This window comes from Canis lupus, chromosome 3, assembly GCF_011100685.1.
Source record: "Canis lupus familiaris isolate Mischka breed German Shepherd chromosome 3, alternate assembly UU_Cfam_GSD_1.0, whole genome shotgun sequence".
Lineage (NCBI taxonomy): Eukaryota > Metazoa > Chordata > Mammalia > Carnivora > Canidae > Canis > Canis lupus.
In genome coordinates, this window is record NC_049224.1 from 76,615,789 (window position 1) to 76,638,325 (window position 22,537).

Sequence of the window (22,537 nt, forward strand, 5' to 3'; positions counted from 1 at the left end):
AGAATCTTAATGAATATGCAACAATGGAGTGGTGGCCAAGACAGCAAAGGAGGGACTATCTGCTATGAGGTAGTGGATGGGGGTTGTATTTAAAGTGGGAGGGTGCAGAGGTATGGAGGTATATTGAGTTTTCCCTTTTCTGGTAACTGCGCTTAGCTGTATATAGCTCATTGATTTGTTAAGATCTATGGTGATTTCAAGGTGGGTCACTTAGTGAGATTGTGTTCAACCAGGGGTTTGAGGTCACTGAGCCCTTCTATCTTACTCAGGTTCCCATTGTTCAAGCCTGTTGCCCAAAAACAGCCTCTGGAGTAAGTGCTAGGAGTTGAAAACATAAGAAAACATGTTTAACTGGAAAATTTGCTTTTGGGTAGTGTGTACTGGTGACATTAGAGGAGACATTGAATGGATTTAGGAGAGAGAAGATTCAAGAGGAAGCTATAGTTGCTTATTAAGTTTTGATAAGTGCTTAAACTTAGATATGGGAGTGTGAAAAAAGATTCAAAAGACATTTATTCAACAGAATCAAAGAGTTTGTGTGTAAGAGAGGAAAAAGGAGAAGTTACAGTAGGCATAATATAAGGATGACCTAGAGAAACCAGAGGAGAATGATATTGATTTTTATAGGGAATAAAGAAATCACAATTGGTTTTGAGTGGGTGAATGTTAATCAGTTCATTTAGAAACATACGGTAAAAATATATGAAAGGTAGGAACATTTTGGTTCTTGTAGCACAGGAGAGTTATCAGAGATTGAGATAAAGAGAGGATTCAACAGTATAAAATGGTAGCTAAAGCCAATAGGGAGTTGAAATTATAAGGAAGAACATGTATAATTAGAAGAAGCAAGGACTAAAGACAAAACCAAAATATAGTCTGCAAATGAAAATGACTTTGAATCAGAGAGGAATTAGATTTACTACCAGATTTCGGCTCATTAATAGAAGGTAGATCAAAAGACTTAGTCTTTAGTGAAGTAAGTACAGTTGAATGAATTTTCAATGCTCTTTAGTGTTTTGTTGATTATAGACATTGTGATGGTTATTATTATTTTTTTTAGAGTTGGGGGATGAAGGGTCTAGGGAGAGAGAATCCTAAACAGGGCTCCATGCCCAGCACACAGCCTGGCATGGGGTTCAATATTACAACCCTGAGATCATGACCTGAATTTAAATCAAAAGTAGGACACCTAATGACTGAGCCACCCATACACCTTGTGATGGTTAATTTTATGTGTCAACTTGACTGACCCGAGGGATGTCCAGATACCTGATTAAACTTTATTTTTCGGTGTGTCTGTGGGAGTGTTTCTAGAAGAGATTAACCTTTGAATTGGTGGAGTCTCCTCCAAATAAGTGGATATTATCCCAACCTTTTAAGGCCTGAACAGAACAAAAAAGTAGAGGAAGGTTGAATTTTTTTCTCTCTGCCTGTTTGAGCTGAACATCTGTTTCCTCTTACCTTTTAACTGGAACCATTGTCCTATAGTTCTCAGGCCTTTGGATAAAAACTGATCTACATTACTAGCTTTCCTGGGTCTCCAGCTTGCAAATGGGAGGCTGTGAACTAACTTAATCATATAAGCTAGTTTCCTATAATACACCACTTTATGAATATAAATGTAAGTATAAATGAAATAATATTAATAATATATTTAATAATAATATATAATATATAACCTATTGGTTCTCTTTCTCTGGAGAATCCTAATATAGACATATTTAATAATCAGTGGAAGTCCTATCTCCTCTCTTAAAGTATGTATATATGGATATATATTCATTGTTCTGACATTTTTAATGATTTGATAGACTGCTGAAAACATCATAATAATACATGAATTCTGGGTTAAGAATTCTGGCATTGTGTAGGGCTTAAAATATAAAATAATAAGTTCAAGTTACTTTGGTAACTTGCTTCTTATAAGGCAAGGAAACTCCTGAATACATTTTTATCAAGTTGCAAAATTTAAAGGAGATTCTATGAACTTATTGTGTTGACATAAAATCTTTCCATCAGAAGATTCAAGGATATAGTGAATTTAGAATTTTTAAAAGATATTTATTTATTTATTTATTTATTTATTTATTTATTTATTTATTTATTTAAGAAACAGAGCAAGAGAGCAAGATAGAGAAAGATAGAGAACAAGCATGAGCAAGGGAGGTGGGGAGAGAGAGGGAGAAGCAGACTCCTCTCTGAGCAGGAAGCCTGATCTGGGGCCTGATCTCAGGATCCTGAGATCATGACCTGAGCTGAAGGCAGATTCTTAACCCATTGAGCCACCCAGGTGCTACTGAATTTAGATTTTTAAATTCCATTCACTTTGATTTTCTCTTTTGTAGGGAAACCCTGAAATACGATAGGGTAAGTAAAAATGCATTTTATGTTGTTTTAGAGCTAGGTACATCGTCTACTACTTCTTTTATAATGACATTGTCATCTCCATTATTTTTATTTCATGCTTGGTTTATTTATAAAATGCTTCATACCTTATAGTGACTTTTCTTCCCTTAAATTTTCTATTAGTAAAATTTAAATTCTACTTTTAGTTTTCTGATTTTTCTAATGATCTTGGAAAATGGTATTAGAATGGATTGTTAATGCTCATTAAAAGAAAAAAACTTTTCTGTAAAAAAATGATGTAACAATGCCCAACATAGAGATAGCATCTATTGATGACTCAGTCAGCTAAAGGAAAGCTAAGAGACAGGAGAATTAGATTGATTTAAATCAGGCTGAGAGAGTGTTTTTTGTAGTGTGTATTCCAGTCTTTTGTCCATTCTGATTTCAGAGGATCAAACTAACTGGTAGTTTACAATTTTCTAGAGGGATGTATTCCTTTGATTTTTGCCTTACTTCTCCAATGCTACAGATTATACATAAATTAATATATTTTACCTCTTTCTGACAGCCAGCTTAATTCATTTTTATATAATATGGATGATTATAAATTGTAGTAAATTCATAATTTAAAATATCAGCTACTTCCAATTCTTGGTCATTTTTCACATCTCGGTGAATAGTTAGGTTTTAGTTGCTCGTTTTTATTTGTTATTTATTTTGCTTTGTTTTGTTTTGTTTTGTTTTGTTTTGCAATTACTCAATCAGAATGAGCAATCACTGTGCACTTTAACATCCAGGGTGGCAGGCACTTGGATACTATAACAGAGAATTAGTCATTATACTCTGTGATGAGTTTATTATTCCATCCTTAAATCCCAATGCAAGATCTCATTTCTATTCCCACCACAAGTACAATAAATAGGTTCCTGATGTCAATGGCTGTTTGCATAGATATTATTTTACTTAATTTTCATTAAATACTAATCATTAAATACTAGTGTTTTACTTAATTTTCATTAAATACTTGTTTGTTATCTGTATATGGTAGGCACTGTGTCAGGAGCTGAGAAATAACTAGACCAGGGTACATACACTAAGTTCTAGAAGAAACATATACATTTATACCCTCACATTATAATGCAAATTCAGATTTTAGTACCCATTCCTTTGACTAGTAGTTATTAAACATCTTTTACCTTTCCAGGAGTCCACTCCCAGGCAACATTCTCCAGGTTTTCTTGATCTAAAAAGACTGGTTTCCCCTTGTAGAGTTAATTTTGTACTTTGAGAATGTTAACTTATTTTTTAAGACTTTATATTTTTAGAGCCATTTTAAGTTCACAACAAAATTGAGAAGAAGGTATGGAGGTCTCACGCGTGCATAGCCTCCTTCACCACCAGTATGTATATTTGTTACCAAAGATAGATCTACACTGATATATCATAGTTACCCAAAGTCCATAGTTTACCTTAAGGTTCAGTCTTGGGTTTGCACAGATCTCCAATTACATATATTCATCAGTAGGTTGTCATACGGAGTATTTTTACTCCCTTAAAACTCTTATGTGCCCTCCCTATTAGTTCTGCCCTCATCCCCTCCACTCCTAGCTCACCAGTGATCTTTTTATTGTCATCAAAGTTTTGCCTTTTCTAGAACATTATATAGTATGCACCATTTTTAGTTTGGCTTCTTGCACTTCATAATAAGCATTTTAGCTTCCTCCATGTCTTTTCATGGCTTGATAACTCACTTCTTTTTATATTGATGAATAATACTCTCTTCTCTGAAGGTACCAAAATTTAAATATCCATTCACCTACTGAGGGACAACTTGGTTACTTCCAAGATTGGCAATCATAAATGAATCTGTTGTAAATATCTGTGTGTAGGTTTACGTATGGACCTAGATTTTCAACTCTTTTGAGTAAATAACAAGAAGCATAATGTCTGGGTACCATGATAAGGATATGTTCAGTTTTATAAGAAAATGCAAAACTCTTTCCCAAAATGACTCTACCATTTTCCATACCTACCAGCAAGGAAGGAGAGTTACTATTGCCCCGTATCTTTGCCAGGATTTGGTGCTGTCAGTGTCCCAGATTCTGATTAGATTTGTAGTGATATCTCGTTGTTGTTTTATTAATGCTATGGACACCTTTTCATAAGCTTATTTGCTATCTGTATATCTTCTTTAGTGAGGTGTTTGTTATGGTTCTTGGCTTATTTTTTAAATGGGCTTTTTTTTCTTATACTTGAGTTTTAAGAGTTCTTTATTTTGAATTGCACTCCTTTATATGATTTTTCTTTTTGCAAATATTTTCTCTCAGTCTATGGCTTATCTTCTAATTCTCTTAAAATTATTTTTTTCACAGAGCAGAAATTTTTAGTATGAATAAAGTCCAGCTTATCAAATTTTTTTCTTACATGGATCATGTCTTTGGTGTTATATCGAAAAATGTATCATGATACCCAAAGTCATCTATGTTTCTCCTCTATTATCTTCTAGGAGGTTTATAATTTTGTGTTTTGTGTTTTAACATTTAGATCTGATCTACTTGAGTTAATTTTTATGAAGAGTGTAAGTTCTGGGTATATATATATATATATATATATATATATATATATATATAGCATGCAGATGTCCAGTTGTTCTAGCATCATTTGTTGAATAGACTGTCTGTACTTCACTGTATTGACTTTGTTTATTTGTCAAAGATCTGTTGACTATATTCATGTGGGTCTATTTCTGGGCTCTCTGTTCTATTAATCTGTCTATTACTTTGTTAGTACCACACTATCTTAAATACTGTAGCCTCTATAGTAAGTCTTGATGTCACATACTTCCTTTCCTCTTACTTTGTTCTTCTTCAATATCATCTTGGCTATTTTGGGACATGGCCTCTCCATATAAACTTTAGAATCAGTTTTTTTTTTAATATCCATAATATAACTTGCTGGGATTTTGATTGGGATAGCATTGAATTGTTAGGTCAAGCTAGAAACAACTGACACAATTATACTATTGAGACTTCCTATCCAACAATATGGACTAGCTCTCCATTTATTTAGTTCTTTGATTTCTTTCATCAGTTTTCTAGTTTTCCTCATATAAATTTTGTATACATTTTGTTAGGTTTATACCTAAATATTTCATTTTTGATGTAAATGATACTGTGTTTTTAATTTCAAATTCTACTTGTTTATTTTTGGTATACAGGAAGGCAATTGACTTTTGCGTATTAAGCTTGTATCCTGCAGTTCTGTTATAATCACTTATTAGTTCCAGTTTTTAAAAATTCTTTCAGATTTTCTGTGGAGATGATCATGCCATATGTGAGCAAAAACTTTTTTATATCTCCATCCCAAATATGTAGGTCTTTTTATTTCCTTTTCTTGCCTTGCTATATTAGCAATGACTTCCAGTACAATGTTGAAAAGGAGTAGTGAGGAAGGACGTTCTTGCTTTTTACCTGGTGTTTGTGGGGAAGCTTCAAGTTTCTCAGTATTACATATGATACTATCTCTGGGATTTCTTAGATATTCTATATCAAGGTGAGGAAATTCCCCTCTATTCCTAATTTACTGAGAGTTTTTAACATTAATGGATGTTGGAAGAGCAATCACTTTTAATAGAAGAATGGCAATGGGGCCATTTGAAAATACAAAAAGATTTGTCTCTATGTAACTGGACTGGTGACAATTCCTTACCCTAAGAGAGCATACTAAACATATTTAACAATAAGATTAGAACATAAGTAATAGGATTTTTAAGGCTTTCAAATTCTAAAGGACAATTTCAAAGATTTGATGGAAAGACAGATATATACTACTAGTGTGAGATGAAGTCTTTTCTCTCTTTCTTTGTTTCTCTTTCTCTTCTGATCCCAAACCTTTTCCCCAATATGCACTACTTCTGTAGAGGAAGGCTATTGAGGGAACTGTCAAAGACAAGAACTAAATTTGACTATGTGTTCATAGAGTGAAAGAAATGCTTTATACATGAATAAGGAACAGGCTAAAAATTCTGACTTTTTCATGGCCTTTATTTTTGGGATTATTTTCTTCTGGTAGATGCTGGGAATAATTATCTAAGTGTCCACTCCATTTTCCTTTTGCTGCAAAAGCTTGAAAAGTAAAATCATCTACGTTAACAGCTAGGAATAATCAATTATATGCATTCAAGTGAGGTTTGAAAATAGGAATAAGAGCTATGTTGTTGCTCTTTTGATTATTTTCTCCTCATCGTGGAGTGGTGAATATATAATTTACCTCTCACAGGCCTGCCTGGTGGAGGTGAAGGTTATGTATGTATCTTTCTGTGATTCAAAACCTCACCAGAGTTCTATGGAGGAGCTTGAGAAATGAGCAAAACCTCTTAGTCTGTCATTGAGCTGAACGCATTTATCTTTAAGTACTGAATGGAACCTATAGCTGTTATGCCAGAAGGCTAAGCAAAGTGTATTTGATGTAGGGATTCTGTACACTTCCCTCTTATTTTTCTACACCAGGAAAACATCCTTCTCTTTTGTGCAACTGCTTTTCTCATACATGTTCTTTTACTTCTTTCTATAATCAGACAGATAAAAGACTAGATTCGGAGTTCCTTGAGGGCTTAGGTCAAGATTTTTTACATATTTGTGTTCACGGTACTGTGCTGGACACATCATGGAACTCAAATAATTTTTGAGTGAGGAATTGGTGAATTAATGAATAATATGCATTAAAGCTTTTGGATTAGACCATTCTTTGAACTACCTGCACTTCTGCCTTCAAAAATAAGTATTGTGGGTTTTTTTTTTTGTAATTTCTAAAAAAGTATAAGTCTTCAAATTCTATAGAGGGTAGGAAAAGTGTTTTAAAATAGTACAGTATAAATTACTTAGCCAACCTGAAGAACAATAAGAAATGTAGTAATTTTCTTCATTTCATATCTATTGATTTGTTAAGGGGTTATGTCAAAGTGTGGGTCGCTACCAGAAAGGAGTTGTTGGCCTTGGAAATGTAGATTCCTGGTTAGTTTTTAGTTTTGGACTTGTAGATTTTTACCTTTTTGCAGGAATTTTATTTACTTTTTGATTGAGTATTTATTGCAACACTTATTCTTGTGGTCTAAATTCACTTATGTTCACATTTCCTATTTTCAAAAGTGATTTAAATTCAGAACTAAAGGTTGAATAGGCCAAAGGGTTGCAAATTCGTGTGACTCATCACTACTTTCTTGTTTATGACATCTTCCCCTTCACAGCCTTATGAACCTGAACTTATACAGGCTATAGCATAAAAGCTGAATTAATATTAAGAGTTTGATCTCTGCATGTCTTATTTTGTGGCTCAAGAAACTGAAGCAGTTAAGCTATATATTCTGCATAGAGACCAGAAAGCATAACAACTTCAAAGGAATATACATACATATAAAAATGTGTATTCCTTCTTTAAAAGCATTCCATATTCCATGAGAGCAATCCTATCATTTTTCAAATTGGAAAATAGCTCAGGGCTTAATGATTGCTGTTTGAACAAGCAATAGAAATTCATTTCATACCCTATTTTTGGCATCTTTTTTAGAAGGCAACAGGAAAACTTAGACATACAAGTTATATCATGTATGTTTTGTTTTATTATTTATTTTTTCCTACCAAGTATAATCTATTTTTCTCCAGTTCAAACTAGCCTAGACAGTAAGGGTATATTATTGATAAGAAGAAACTGTCTTTATTTTATTCTAATTGCAAATCAGAAGAAATCCAGATACTCTAATTGCTCCTGACCACTTTCAGAAGATCTCAGGGACATTGCCACACTTACTCTCCAAAATCGTCCTCTTATACATTTGTATATGCTGTTTAAAATGACCTGAAGTAACTTCTCTGAAGTGGGTAGTTCACATTCTCCTCTTCACGTATCACACATTTTAAAAAGCATATTTCAGTAATGCAGAAAAGACACAGATTTTAAAAATCTCTGTGTATGAGATTTTAGGTGAGTTCCTGGGAATAGATAAGATCTTAGGCCAGAAGTTCATCTTTATAGCTTTATAGGCCAGTAGTTCATCTTTATAGCATCTTTCTGCTGATCATTTGCTTTTAGGCAAAGCATGCAGATCCTAAGCTCCTTTCCCCTTTTGGTAAAAACGAAATGGTCCCTTCTGCAAATGGATGGCTAGAAAGCCTGCTACAAGGGTATACCACAAGGGGGTGAGTTTTCTGTGGGGGTGTAGCTGACACCAAGCTAGGGCGCGCTCCCATTTCATTTGAGAATGCATTAATAAATTACTCATATAAAAGTGGTCCCTTTTTTGACCACATAACTGTTGGCAATTTCTTTCTAATTCACTAGAATACTAACAAAAAATATCCCGATACATATAATATGTTCATTTTGTTTTCATTAAGCTTGCATACACTCACATGATAATTGTGTAGTCAGATGACTTTTTTAGTCTTCATAAATCTAGCTCAACAGATGATTTTTTTCCCTTTCATATTGGCTAAAAAATAACTCCTTATTGTGGTTTCAAGAAATTCAGCTAGGTTTAAGGAAGTATAAGTAGATATTATGTCTATGTGCTACACAACTTTAGCTCAACAAGTAAAATGCACATGAAAAGGACTGAGATTAATAAGACTTTGGGGCTTAATAGAGATATAGTATAGATATTACACTATCTGAGTGGAACAGAGTTTCTGCTTTCCAACTGAAATTCTTACATCAGTGTAGTGCTTTTTAATGGCTAGATGACTGGGTAGGTAAAATACTCCCACCTTCTCTAAAGAAGAAGAATGACTTGCTTCTAGCTAGGAAGTAAAGTTCAAAGTCACAGATGCCTTCCCTCAACTATGGAAAGAATGCTTGAACATATTTTTCTATCTTGAATTAAATGTTTATTGATTTTCTCATTTTAACCCGGAAGCCAACTGTCTTTAAAAGAACTTTTTTCCCTGCATATGTGGAAGCCTCCAATTTACTCACATTTTATTTGCAAATATCTACTGGAAATCTGGGTGCATGTTATTGGGCACACAGCATGAAGCTTTTGAGCTAGATGCAATTTTAGTGATCATTTGACTGAATGTCATCACTTTACAGATCAAAAAAATTGATGCTGATGCTGAGATGGAATATGATATATCCTCAATGTTACACAGTTAGATTTGTAGCAAAACTTAAATTTGAACTCAGATCAATGATGTTGCAATCATTCATACACTTTCTTGTGCTGTTTTCTACCCAAAGTAGTGCAAATATGTCAGTTCATATACATAAGTGAATGATGCTGAGTAAGTCATTTTTATTAGAATTTACTCAAGGCTACTTAACTGGAATTTTTGCTTTATTCTTATAGTTTTAATATATGGGTAGAGTTGAATAGTTTAAGATGTGGGTTCAGTTGGAACCATGATTTGTTGTCAGAGCAAAAAAACTTGTACATAAAATTACATCATTTTTGAATGAATGAAGAGAAAAAATGTGATTCACGCCCAAGGACTTGGGGAATCAATTTTGTTTGCAGGATTATTAAAATTTCACACATAAAATTTAAAAGAAACTAATAATTCATTAAGTTGGTCTGTATGTATGTATTTATTTTTTTAAAGATTTTATTTATTCATTCATGAGAGACACACAGAGAGAGAGACAGAGACACAGGCAGAGGGAGAAGCAGGCTCCATGCAGGGAGCCTGATGTGGGACTTGATCCTGGGTCTCCAGGATCATGCCCTGAGCCGAAGGCAGATGCTAAACTGCTGAGTCACCCAGGGATCCCCAAGTCTGTTTTTATATTTCCTTATCTTCAAATGCTTTTATCTTTTCTTTGAGGTAGTCTTCAAAATGTAGCCGGTGAGTGGAAAATGATGATGTACCCAAATAGAAAGAAACAAAATTGCCATTGCATGTTTTTATAACGTGGGACAATATGGTACTTATGGAAAAGTTGCAAAATATGTGAGCCTTAAATATTCCCTCTCAGGTTGATCAATTTATTATTTCTGCATACAAAAATAAACTACTCAACTTGTCCTTTTCCCTGTTTTGATCCTTTTATTTTGATCCTTACCACTTTTCATTTATCCACATTTTTGCTTCAGTGCCATTTGCTGCAAGAGATGATAATCAAATGTATGGGGTATTTTATGTGATTAGCAGGAAAGGCAATTATCTGCCTAGGAATAAATGCTACCGTCTTTTGTATGCAAAGAAGATAGTGCACCAACTGTAGTATTTACTCAATGGCAGAAAACCAATAGATGAACATAATTCTCCCAACTTAACATGGCCCATCATCATCTAATTTAATGTAATATTTCTTTGCTCAACTAATGATTATGGTGATGATGCTGGAAAATAAATTTTCAATTTATATGGTTCTAGCTGCTAAAGATTGATTGTAGGCTAATGTCATTTATGATTACAGAATCTCTATTTGAATATTAGTTACTGTGGTTCTGTTTGCAGCTCTACCATTGACAGTAGCACATTGAACATCCAGGGACATGTCATTATTTAGAAATATTCGCTTAAGATGATCCATTGGTCAGAAATGCTAAAAGAGGGCACTTCACACACAACTATGGACTTCAGGTCTATATCTCATACTGAAATCCACAACGAGTAGAATATAGCAAGGAATTCTGAGTTTTTAGATAACTGAATTTGTCAACATATGAATAATTATCTGACTTTGCCAATGATTATTCCATTTTAAACATTTCAGTCTTTGTTGAGACCTCTGTGTGAAAAGAAGTTCTAAGAAATAAGTAGATGAGTTTATTCATCTTTGAGGATTTATTTTCAATCTACAGATGCAAAGGAACTAACATCAGACTATTGCTATTAAATTTTTAGAAATACTACCCAAGCAGTAAGATTTCCTGACCTTGCAGGCTAATAAAATGTTTTAATGTATCAGAATCAGCAGAGCATGTGGGCGGATAAGTCACTGAGCTAATTAGTCATCCCTCTCCCAAGAGCTGTGTATGACTTAGTGGAGTGTGTTTAGCATTACAAGTAAATCAACATTGTTGCAGCAGGGAAGCATCATTTCTGAGTCATTTCCATAACTCTGCCACCTTGACTTTCCAATAAAATCTTCCAAGTTTATGATGCTTACAGCTTGTAAAAAGGGATGTAGCAGGAAGGAAAATTGATGCCACACATAATCATATGATAACCGTAGTACACTAACTTTAAGAATCAGAATAGATTCCCGAGTAATGAATATGAAGATGCAAATATGTCAGTTCATATGCATAAATGAACAATGGTGAGTAAGTCATTTTTATTCGAATTGACCTACAGCTATTCCACTGGTATTTTTGCTTATTCTCTAACCCTTACAGTTTTAGAATGTTGGCACAGCTGAATTGAAAAACAGCAAACTTGATTTATAGCTAGAAGTGGTTGAGATTGACTTTCAGGCAGGTCTTTGTATAGGAGTAGCAAAGAGAACTTTCATGGCTCTCTTTGGAATTCTTCCAAGGAGCAGGAAACAAGTGATAGTAGTAACACACATTTTCAAACTTACTGTATAATTATATTTTAGTGCCTAATTTTTACTTATGCATTTGTACTTACTTATTCTACATTTTACTCACCCCCTGAGTGAGTAAACCCATAAGGCAGGCCAGATAATTTTAATTTTACAAATGGAAAATGAGATACAGAGAACCAAAGTCTATTGCTAAAGATTATGTGCTTGAAAGTGGCAACCCCAATATATTTAACACATGAATACAATGAAAAACGGATTAAAAGATTGCAATAAGGAAGGGTGAAAGAAGCAGTTCTCTGCTATCAATATTTTCTCTCTCTCTCTCTCTTCAATTATTTCTGTCCTTTCATCTTTTAAATAAGGCAAACGTCTCTGATCCTAAAACTCATTTCCTTGAGTATTTTCTTCCACCATTCTATTCATTCTTTCTCTTCAATTCTAACACCTGAAAAGTACAAACAACCATCAGTTTCTCACCAACAATTCCCTTTGAAAACATTTGCAATCTGGCTCTTGCCTCTCACTACACAGAAATTGCTCTCTTGATAGTCACCAGTGTTTATCCTTTACTCCAATATTTGGTTCTTCGTAATTCCTCATTCCTCCTTGAGCTCTCTGCAACATTAAGAACTCTTGAAAATTTGCTGATTTAAACTCTCCCTTATCTGGAGTTAAAAGATGCTGCAGGCACCTGGAAGAAAGAACATTTCTCAGACACCATGTCTTCCAGATCTTTAAACAAATCATTGTTTAAGTTTTTTCTTTGGATATCTTTCCTGTTTGTTGATTTCATATATTCCTATGAGCTCAAATGTTACCTTACTGGGTTCTTCCAAATTTCCTTTCTCAGCTTTACTTTGCTTTTGAGCAACTGACCCATATTTCCAATTACCCTATTAGACATTTTCATATAAACTCAGTTTAACAAAAGCTAGACTTATTATCTCATCTTCAAGACCATCTCAGTTATTATTCCATCATGTACCAAATCCCATAGATAAGAAACAAAACAAAAATTAAACAAAAACAGGAAAACAAAGTTGACATGAGTCATTTCTTCGATCTAAGCTTTTATCATTTCCTTTAGATTCTATTTCCACTCTGACTCTTGTTTGTTCTTTTCATTCTATTTTCACTATTTCTTCTCTATGTCAGTTCTAATACTTGTAATAATGAACTTCTGTGTTGTCTCAGTTTTTTAAGTATAAAAAGGGGTTGTTAGTATATTATGCTTTATCACTGTTATGAAGTGAAATAACTGGGTATAAAAGAACACCTAAATCAGAGCCTGGCACAGAGCAATTACTTAATACATGTTAGCTTTGCTGCAACCACTATTACCACTACTACTACAACCAGGACCAGCTATGTAATTTGTGGAGCCCATGGAAAAATGAAAGTGAGGTTCCTTGTTCAGTAAGCAGAAAAAATGTTTAAATCAATTTGTATTACTTGACCTGTTTTTCACATTTCCAAGTTCAGTTTCTGTTCTATAGAGTGATGAAGTTAGCATCAAAAAGAAATTCATCAGACACTGGTTGAAAGTTGTGAGACAGATTTTAATCAAACTATTGCAGTAGTGGAGAAACTTCCATGTAAACTGGGCTCAACTCCATCAAAACAAAAGAGAGGCGGCTTTTAAAATGCAGGAATGTGCTAAAGGTAAAGTACTAAAGGGCATTAAAAGGGGTTGCTCATTATGTCCAGTCCATCGAATTTGTTAATTGGCACTGATTTGGAGGAGAAAAACTTTTTATATCTTTAGAACAGGATATAGTTTTGCAAAGTGGAGAAAGTGCCCACCAAAGTTAGATATACTTTCCCACAGGAACTGGGAGACAGGAGAGCTATCTACCTGGATATTTGCATTTTAAAGAGATGGCCCCCAGTTACTAAAGGAGACATTTTTGGGTGGTAGAAGATTTTTTTTTACCTCAAAGGGAGAATGAAAGGATTTATAATTACAAGGTTTTTTTTTTTTTTTTTTTTTTTTTTTTTTTTTTTTTATAGTAATTGCGTTAGGAAACTAGAGAGGTCAGGGGCTTATAGTCAGGTTTTGACTGGACCAAACTGTGTTCTTTTGTCAGCTGTATTAATGCTTTCTGGAGAAACAGAATCAAATGGGATACACACACAGTCACATATATATGATTTATTATAAGCAATTCACTCACATGACTAGAGAGGCTAAGGAGTCCCAAGATCTGGAGTCTGCAAGCTGTAGATCCAGAAAGCCAGTGATAGAGTTGCAGTCTGAATCTGAAGGCCTGAGAACCAAGAGAATTGATGGTTTATGTTTTAGCCTGAAAACTAGCAAGCTCAAGACCCAAAAGGAGCCAAAATGTCTCAGTTTGAGTTTGAAGTCATGAACAGATCAATGTTACAGGTCAGGGCAGTGAGATAGGATGAATTGCCTATTATTCCAGGGAAAGTGAGTGAGCTTTTTGTTCTGCTCATGCTTTCATGTGAAGACCCCCCACATTAGGAAGAACAATTTTCTCTACTCAGTCACAAGCTAATTTCATCACTAAACACCCTCTCAACCAAAGTAATGCTTCACCAAACACCCGGGAACCCCATAGCCCAGTCAAATTACCTCATGAAATTAAACATTAAAACAGTGTTGGCCTCCTCAAGTACACATTTTAAGAGGGTGGTGGCAGCTATGGTTATCCTAGGATGTGGTCTTGGACCAACAGAAAATATGCTAGAGTCTGGCTAATTCTCTTAGTGTGGGGTATGTTGGACAATGTCATTTGTGCCAAAAGTTTTATAGTTCTCAGTAGTCAAGTGGCATTATTATTACATAATCTTTCATAGGAAAGTTTCATGAGATTTAATTGCAAAATTTTAAGCCACTTTAAGATTCTAAGAAAATATTAAATGAATATTTATTTTGATAAAGGTAATAAGTTAAAAATAATTACTTTGATTCATATACCCTTTGGAGAATTGTAAGTTTTGGAGGTGGACAAGTTTCTATGTTTTGAGGGACTATCGATTCAACTTATGTTGTTTCTTATATTCCAATCGTGGCCTCATGATGTCTTTACTCACACCTTGCTATGTATGTGAGCTTGGGTACTTTGAAAATATGAGCCTGATGAACTCAGTAATATGCGATTGTAATTTTAGAAAACATTCCTCCGGCAGAATAAACAGAGCCAGTTTTATGTCATCTATAGTTTCTCCTTTAAAGATCAATGTTCTTCAATTTACTATTATTACATACTGAGATCTTGTTATAGAATTTTATCACTATAATTAAATGAATAATGAGTATACTAAATATTTAGTTAGTGTAGACATAGCAGCAGGTACTATGGAAAACAAATTTTCTCTCATCTTATACGCACACCTCCTAACAAAGAGCCCTTCTTAATTTGAAAGCCCCTTTTTCAAGTGTAAATACTTTTTTCTTGTCTAAATAAATCTTCAGACTCTAGGTAAAATATTTAGGTTGTGTATCCAGCATTTATTTCACCCACTGTAGGTTCCCTAAAGTGTCTGTTGTTGATCCTTCTAAAACTGTCTCACGTGATAGGAAACAATTAACAAATACACCCTCCAAGGGAAGTAATCCTCAGTATTTTGTTTTATGTCCTTTCAGATCATCCAGCCTTCTAATATTTTAACTTATATCTGTAGAATCAAGATTATTTATATAGTGGACTATGTTTCTATTTAGAAGGGATAATTACTTAAGTTATGAAAAATAGATGAATTTCTAATATTTCAGACATTTTGAAGTTTTTATATACTTTAATTATTCAACAAATATTTATCGAGTTCCTATTATGAGTGACAAATATATATTGAGTGCCTTCTGATGACAGAGATATAGCAGTCAATGAAAGAGAACAGGCCTCATCCACAGAGAGCTTTTATTTTAGTAGAGAGAGACAGAGAGAAGTTGGATAAATAAAGCCTATGATGAATAATAGGTGTTATGAAAAGAAAGCAGGAGAACTGATAGATGGAGTCTTGGTTAGGTTACCATTTTTAACAGGTGAACAGGGAAAGTTTCACTCCTAAAATGATATTTTGGAAAAGAATTATGAAAAATGAAGCAGCAATCTTTAAGGAAACCTAGGAGAAGAGGATTCTAAGCACAGCGTATAGCAAGTCTGAGTGTCCTGAGGCAGAAGTAAACTTTGTGTATTGGAGGAATAGCAAAGAGGCCAATGTGACAGGGACAGAGTAAACCATTGAAGAATGGCAAGAAATGAGCTCTTAGGTAATGGGAGCCAGATCACACAGGCCTTTGTGTACCATGAATAGGATATTGCCTTTTACTTTTTAATTTTTTTAATTTATCTTTATATTGGCATCACATGGCACAGAGCCCAATGCTGGGCTTGAACTCATGACCCTGAGATCAAGACCTGAGCTGAGATCAAGAGTTGGATGGTTAATTGACTGAACCATCCAGGTGCCCCTCTTTTGTTTTGAATACCACGCTATTTAAGTATTTTTTTCAGATTAGTGACATATACGGCCTACATTTTAGAAAAATTTCCCTCATAGCTGTGTTGAAAATAGATCAGAGAGTGAATCTGCAAGTATTAAAAAGGAGTTAGACACTATTCAGACAATACTGGCATGGACAAGGGTGCTAACTGCAAAGGTGCTAAGTGACTTGATGTTGGTTTTATTTTGAGACTAGAACTAACTAATAAGGATGGTAACATGCAGACATTTGACAAATAGCAGGGTCAAGAAGGAGTCTGAGATTTTTGGCCTGGAAAACTGGAAAAATACAGTTGCCATTTTCTAAGAAGAGTAGAAAAGGTAATATCATATGTCCAACATGTTCTGTATTAGACATGTACTTTGAAATCCTATTATTAATCTGAATGGAAAGGTAGATTAGGTTACATAAAAGACAAAATCCTGGCTGGTTGCATATCCTGAGTTGTCAGGATATCAATGGTACTTAGAACAAAGAGATTGGATGAGTCACCAGAGGAGTAGAATAGAGAGAAAACAGAAGAGATCCATGGACTATCCTCTGAGGCCCTCCTAGTGTTTAGAGATTAAAGGTATAAGTAAAATCCTGCATGGTAGGCTGCAGATAGTAAATCAGAAGATTGTTCTGAGAGCCCTGTGAAGAAATTTTTTCAAGGCTGAGTAAATGACCAATGCAAACAGGCCATTAGATTTAGCAATGTAGAGATTGTTGGTGACTTTAACAGAAGAAGTTTCAATGGAATGATGGGGTGAAAGTCTGAACAGTTAGTTCAGAAGAAAATGGGAAGAGAGTCAGAAGATCCAGTAAGTATGCAAACTCCTGAGGTGTTGAGGTATGTTGTTATCAAGAGACAGTATTATGCTAAGCAAAATAAGTCAGTCAGAGAAAGGCAAACATATGATTTCACTCATATGTGGAATTTAAGAAACAAAACAAACAAGCAAAGTGGGGAGAAAAGAGCGAAGCAAGCCAAGATACTAATTCTTAACTATAGAGAACATACTGATGGCTACCAGGAAGGGATGCATTTAATGGGTGATGAGGTTTTAGGAGTGTACTTGTTGTGATGAGCACAGGGTGTTGTATGAAAGTGTTAAATCACTAAATTGTATACCCAAAACTAATATACACTGTGTGTGAACTAGCTGGAATTTAAATACAAACTTAAAAGGGACCCCTAGTGATGTGGGATTAAGAGTTTATGGGAGATGGGATAAATGGTAGCCTATGAATTGAATGGACATAGGAAGAATTTTCAGTTCTGTTTGTATATATCAAAGAAAATTCCTTAGGCATCTCAATATAATTTAGAAAGTTAGTCAGATAACAATTTTATCATGACAAGTTATCTGGAGAGCACAGAAAAAACAGTAACCAAGGAGAAGTCAGTATATAGGGCTGAAAAGCAGTGGAGACTGAATATATTTCTGGAAGGCTCGAAACTGAAAATTAAGAAGGTTTCATCTGTCTTAAATTTAAAGCTTCATTTTCTAAGCACATGCATACATATCATCTTGCTGTATGTTCTCAAAGATACTGGTAATAAGTGAAAGGTATTATACTCTCATACTGAGGCAAGAGACTGCTTCTGAAGTTAAAGGGCTTGACTTAATGTTTCCAACAAGTTTACTTTTACATAATATACTAATGTCACAGCATAGACTAGAACCCTTAGCTTTCCACTCTAAAGAGTATATATGTATTCTAGGAAGAGGACTGGTAAAAAAGATAACTAGTCATTCAAAACACGTCAATGAAAAATAAATAAATAAACAATGAAACATATGCAAGTGTTGGAGAGGGTCATTTAGAGGACATGGCCACAGGTTGACCCATGAGCTGTATCTGGACAGTCCGGAGATCCCCAGCCTCTCCTGTGCTTGTGTGCTTTGCTGTAAGGTGCTCTGCCCAAGGGCACAGCCTTGAGGTAGTAACATGTTGTTGGAATGATCTGACCAGTATATGATTGAGCGGAGTTAAGGCCTTGGTATAAACTTTTAAGATTCCGTCAGGGGGCTGCCAGGATCGACTCATCTTGTGGTCACCCAGGACAGGCCTCCTAAGTAAGTTCCCTTGCTTATTAACCCTGCCATCTACCAGTCTGGTGAGGTCTGCATTTTTCTTTGATCTCTTCCCACCCTTTGTGTTCCAGAGCCCATTTCGGATTTCACCCAGGAAACTCCTGAAGTTTTGAACCAACAGCAAGAGGTAAGTTGAAAAACATAGTAAAATATATTTATGGTAAAGCAAAATGCAGCTAAGTATAGTTTTCTGTAGGAAAAGATCATAAATAGGGACATCAAGGGAGATTTCTACCAGATGGTTTCTAGAGCTACGGATAGAGCCAAAGCATCTCGGAAAAGAATCCAAGATAAAATTAGTTTAAGAACTTTGACAGGGAGTTAATTATTGAATAAACTCTGTGTTATCTATTGTAAAGAGGGAATTGCTGTCCTTGTTAAACAGATTTTTTAATTAATAAGGAATGATCACATACACTGTACAGGGGGATTACCAATTTTCCAAAGAATTAGAAAACAATAGAATGCACTTAACACTAAATTAAATCAAACACAATTTAATCATTATAATGATTCCAAAGTTTGCTAGAAATACTTTACAAAAGCAAATTAGAATGTGACACAAATACAAGTATATACAAGTGCATGCCTGGGGTGGGGGGGAGCTAGTAATACTGAAGCTCATATCACAGAAAATGTATGGACATGGGAAGTGTTTGTTATGTAATACAAGAGGATTACTTATGAATTAATTAAAACCACTCATTCATCATTCATTCATTCATTCATTCATTCATCTCACATTTGTTGAAAACATGCAGAAAACTTGGCATTGCATTAACTGAATTGTTATTAGTAGGAATGGTATTTACAAAACTTTCTATCTTCAGGAAGTTGACCATGTACTTTGGGAGGCAGGAAAGTAAGTAGAGCAGATAAAAGTTTGTGCTTGATGATATGGAAACACCATACCATCAAGAAGATGAGCTATTCAATGTAGTCTTAGGTTGGAAAAAAATTAAAGAATTTCTAGGGAAATCCACATTGCTAAGTGTGAAATCCCTGTGTTTCTGGACTTTCTGAATACAAGAGTGTATTTAATGGGAAGAGACATAAGTGCCTACAGTTGAGTAAGAAGTAGAGGTGTTGCTTGTTCAGAGTACTCAAATATAAGAGAGGACAATCCTTTCTGCAAATCTGGTGGTGATAACTGAAAAGGTATTGGGAATCAGTTTTCACTGAGTTAGTAATGTCAGGAGTAACTCATTTTTTACTTAAAGAAGTAATGTGTTTACATGCAACTGTGGTCTCTTTATCAATGGCTTCTAAGGCCATTGAAGTTCAGCTGCAAAATTCATAAGAACTCACATATAGAATTCCCAGGTCGATAAACTAAGGTATGTGGGCAGAAGGATTTAAGAGCTCAGGTGTTAATCCATAATAATGATTTATGTATCATCCAGGGTCCAGTCAGGAGGTAGAACTATGACAGTTTTTGTTTTGGTGGTGTTTTGGTTTTTGATGAGAAATACTTAAATATAAAGATTTGCTACTAGTTTTCAGAGGACTGAAAAGGCAGGAAGAAAATACTAAGGCATCGGAGATAGTAGTTCCTGGAAGATAATTCCCTCCCAAGGCTGAGGCAATTAAAGTTTGAAATTATTAATACTTCAGACATAGAGGAGGGAAATTGCAGAGCTGAAACTCAGTGTCTGCTAATCAGATGTCTAAGGAGGAGTTCCTGCTCCCTCTTGAGAAGCTGACACCTCTGAAAAGGTGTGATGAGGTTGGTTCAGAAAGGTTTGGAGAGTGCAAACGGAAATCAGCTGCCACTACTGAAATGAAAATGTCACTGTCAAGGGTGAAAAATGGTTGCTGTGGTGACCAAGAGCAGCAAGAAGCCAAAACAGGAGCAGGGAAACAAACAGGAAGGAGTGAGCCCCTCCTTTTCTCCTTAAGTCTTCCAGTCTTTTTCTAAGGTCTTTTCTAATATCTTCTATTGGCAGAGACTCACGGAAGCCAGCATAACAGAACAGAAATAAGATGGGCAAGCCTCAGCCCCAGCGTCGCACGCAATCCAGTGGTTTGTGCTGAGAATCCTAACAATAAGTGGGACAACAGAAATGAGCTCTGAAGTTCACCCTAGAAGTGAACACACTTGAACATACTTTTTCATTAGCTGGATATGTTTTAAGTTGCAGGATGAAAGTGGAATTTCGTGAAGAATTTGCTTCTGCTCCCATAGAACTGAAAGTTGGTTACTCAGTCAATACATTTACAATGTTAAAATGCTTAGTTTGACAAAAACTGTAAAATATTGTCAAATAGTGTCTCAACTGACTTCAGAAGACAGAAACCGCAGTAAATGGATGCTTCTGTCTTGAAGTTATTTAATTCTTATCTGCTGTTTTCTTAAAGATTGGTATTTAATTTTGTTTCTTGGAATTCACTGTGAAAGTTTTGTCTGAATTAGGGATAGAACATAAAATACAAAATATATATCAAAACAATACATCACTTTTGTATTTCTTTCCTTTTTCATGTTACTAAAAAAAGAATGCATTACTTTAATTCTGTAATAGTCTAATTTCAGTCTTCTGCTTTTATCATTTTCTCAAACATCAATCAACAATTACCAATGGGAAGAGGGGAAAGAATCTGGTCTTCTTACTATCCCTGTAAAAATCTGAAAAGAGCATGAGATCGGAATAGACATGAGCTAAGCTATTGGCATTCTTACAAAAGCTATAGAAATTACTCAACACAGAAATTCACTCAACAGTGAAATAACATTTAGAGGAAATTATTTATTTTACTTTATTAATGTTGGTGTTAAATTGTGCAATTGGGCATCATGTCAAAACTGAGCTTTTTGTTTCTTAAGGGGAAAAGGTAGGCAGGAAGTTGATCAAGTGAAACAATAAGAAATAAGATTTTGTGAAATAAGTAGACTTTAATTGCATCAATTGCTTATGTGCTACTTTTCCCTCAAGTATTCTAAAGTCAAATTTTCATATGCATCATTGCATAACACCGAAGTTTCTTATTGTCCCCCGTTTAGACTCTTGCTTCTAAACTTAACTCTTTGGGATAAATTGGTAAATCTATATGTTTTACCGGGCTCTCAAAATGATGTACTAGATTAAAAAAAAAATTAGGTTCTACAATGTAGGTTTCTTAAAAGTATTATGAAGTTCTAGAGTCCTGTGAGTTTTCTGAATTATTCTCCAGTAATATTTATGCATTGGGAGAAATTTAACATTAAGTTGGAAGCTTATACATAAGGCAAATTGCAATATATATCTTCAATATGAAACACTGAAGAAGGCATTTAGCTTAATTTCCACGAAAGAGATGCCATTGAATGCATTTTTGCATAGTTATTTTTTCATCTTTTTCAAACGAGGCAAAGTCATATTAATATGATTATATTTGGATGCAGTTAATAAAAATATTGGGCTTGATTTAAAAGTGAAAGAAATATCAAATCAAAGATTATAATCTCAGTTTAATCTCAATTTTTAAAAATCTCAACAAAATATTTATAAATCTTATTTAAAGCAAAGAATAAACTATGGCATTCCAAATTGTGCATATGTGTATGTATATTGAAAAATGAGTTTCACTTTTTTTTTTTTTTTTTTTTGAGTTTCACTTCTGAATAATAGTTTACCTCAGGGCCATAAGTAATCATGAAAATAATAATGAGAGTAATAAAGTGCAAGTTCTTGTTTATTAAGAGACTACTTCATTGTCAGCACTGTATTAGACGTTATTTACGCCTTTGTTCAATGTAGGAGTGCTGACAACACTAACTCCATCTTTGGTCCTCCATCTTGTTCTCCTGAGGTGCCACTTTAGACAACTACCTTGTGAATTCACCATCATGCCCCTTGTTTCATAAAAGCTGAAGATTAAGGTCCTAGTGGGGCTGAAAGCAGGAACTGAGATTCCTAGGGCCCTGGATCTTTAGTCTATCAGCCTGATTGCCCCTGACAATGTTACCCCAAATAAAATTCTGTGTAAATGGTGTAGAGTGGTTTGCTTTATTTTGCCATATTACATTGTCTTCTCGGTCTGAGGATGCATGATTGACCCTCTCCACCTTCTAATATTCAGATTTATTGATTAAGTTGTCAAAGATTAATAAGGAAAACCTTCCACCTTCAAGATGAAAATATAATGTGATAAGCATAGGAGATAAAAATGT

The 22,537-nt window shown here is 34.5% G+C and overlaps 1 long non-coding RNA gene across 2 annotated transcripts; it reads left to right on the plus strand.

The window, feature by feature from the left end:
• LOC102152744 lies at positions 1-20,837 on the plus strand. 2 transcript variants are annotated; one of them, XR_005356420.1, is made up of 5 exons: positions 81-201; positions 1,489-1,621; positions 2,346-2,367; positions 18,459-18,514; positions 20,334-20,837. It is a non-coding gene; the product is annotated as an uncharacterized LOC102152744 (long non-coding RNA). The 2 variants fall into 2 exon arrangements; XR_005356419.1 differs by lacking the exons at positions 81-201; positions 1,489-1,621 and adding an exon at positions 1-69.
• Positions 20,838-22,537: the final 1,700 nt, after the last annotated feature.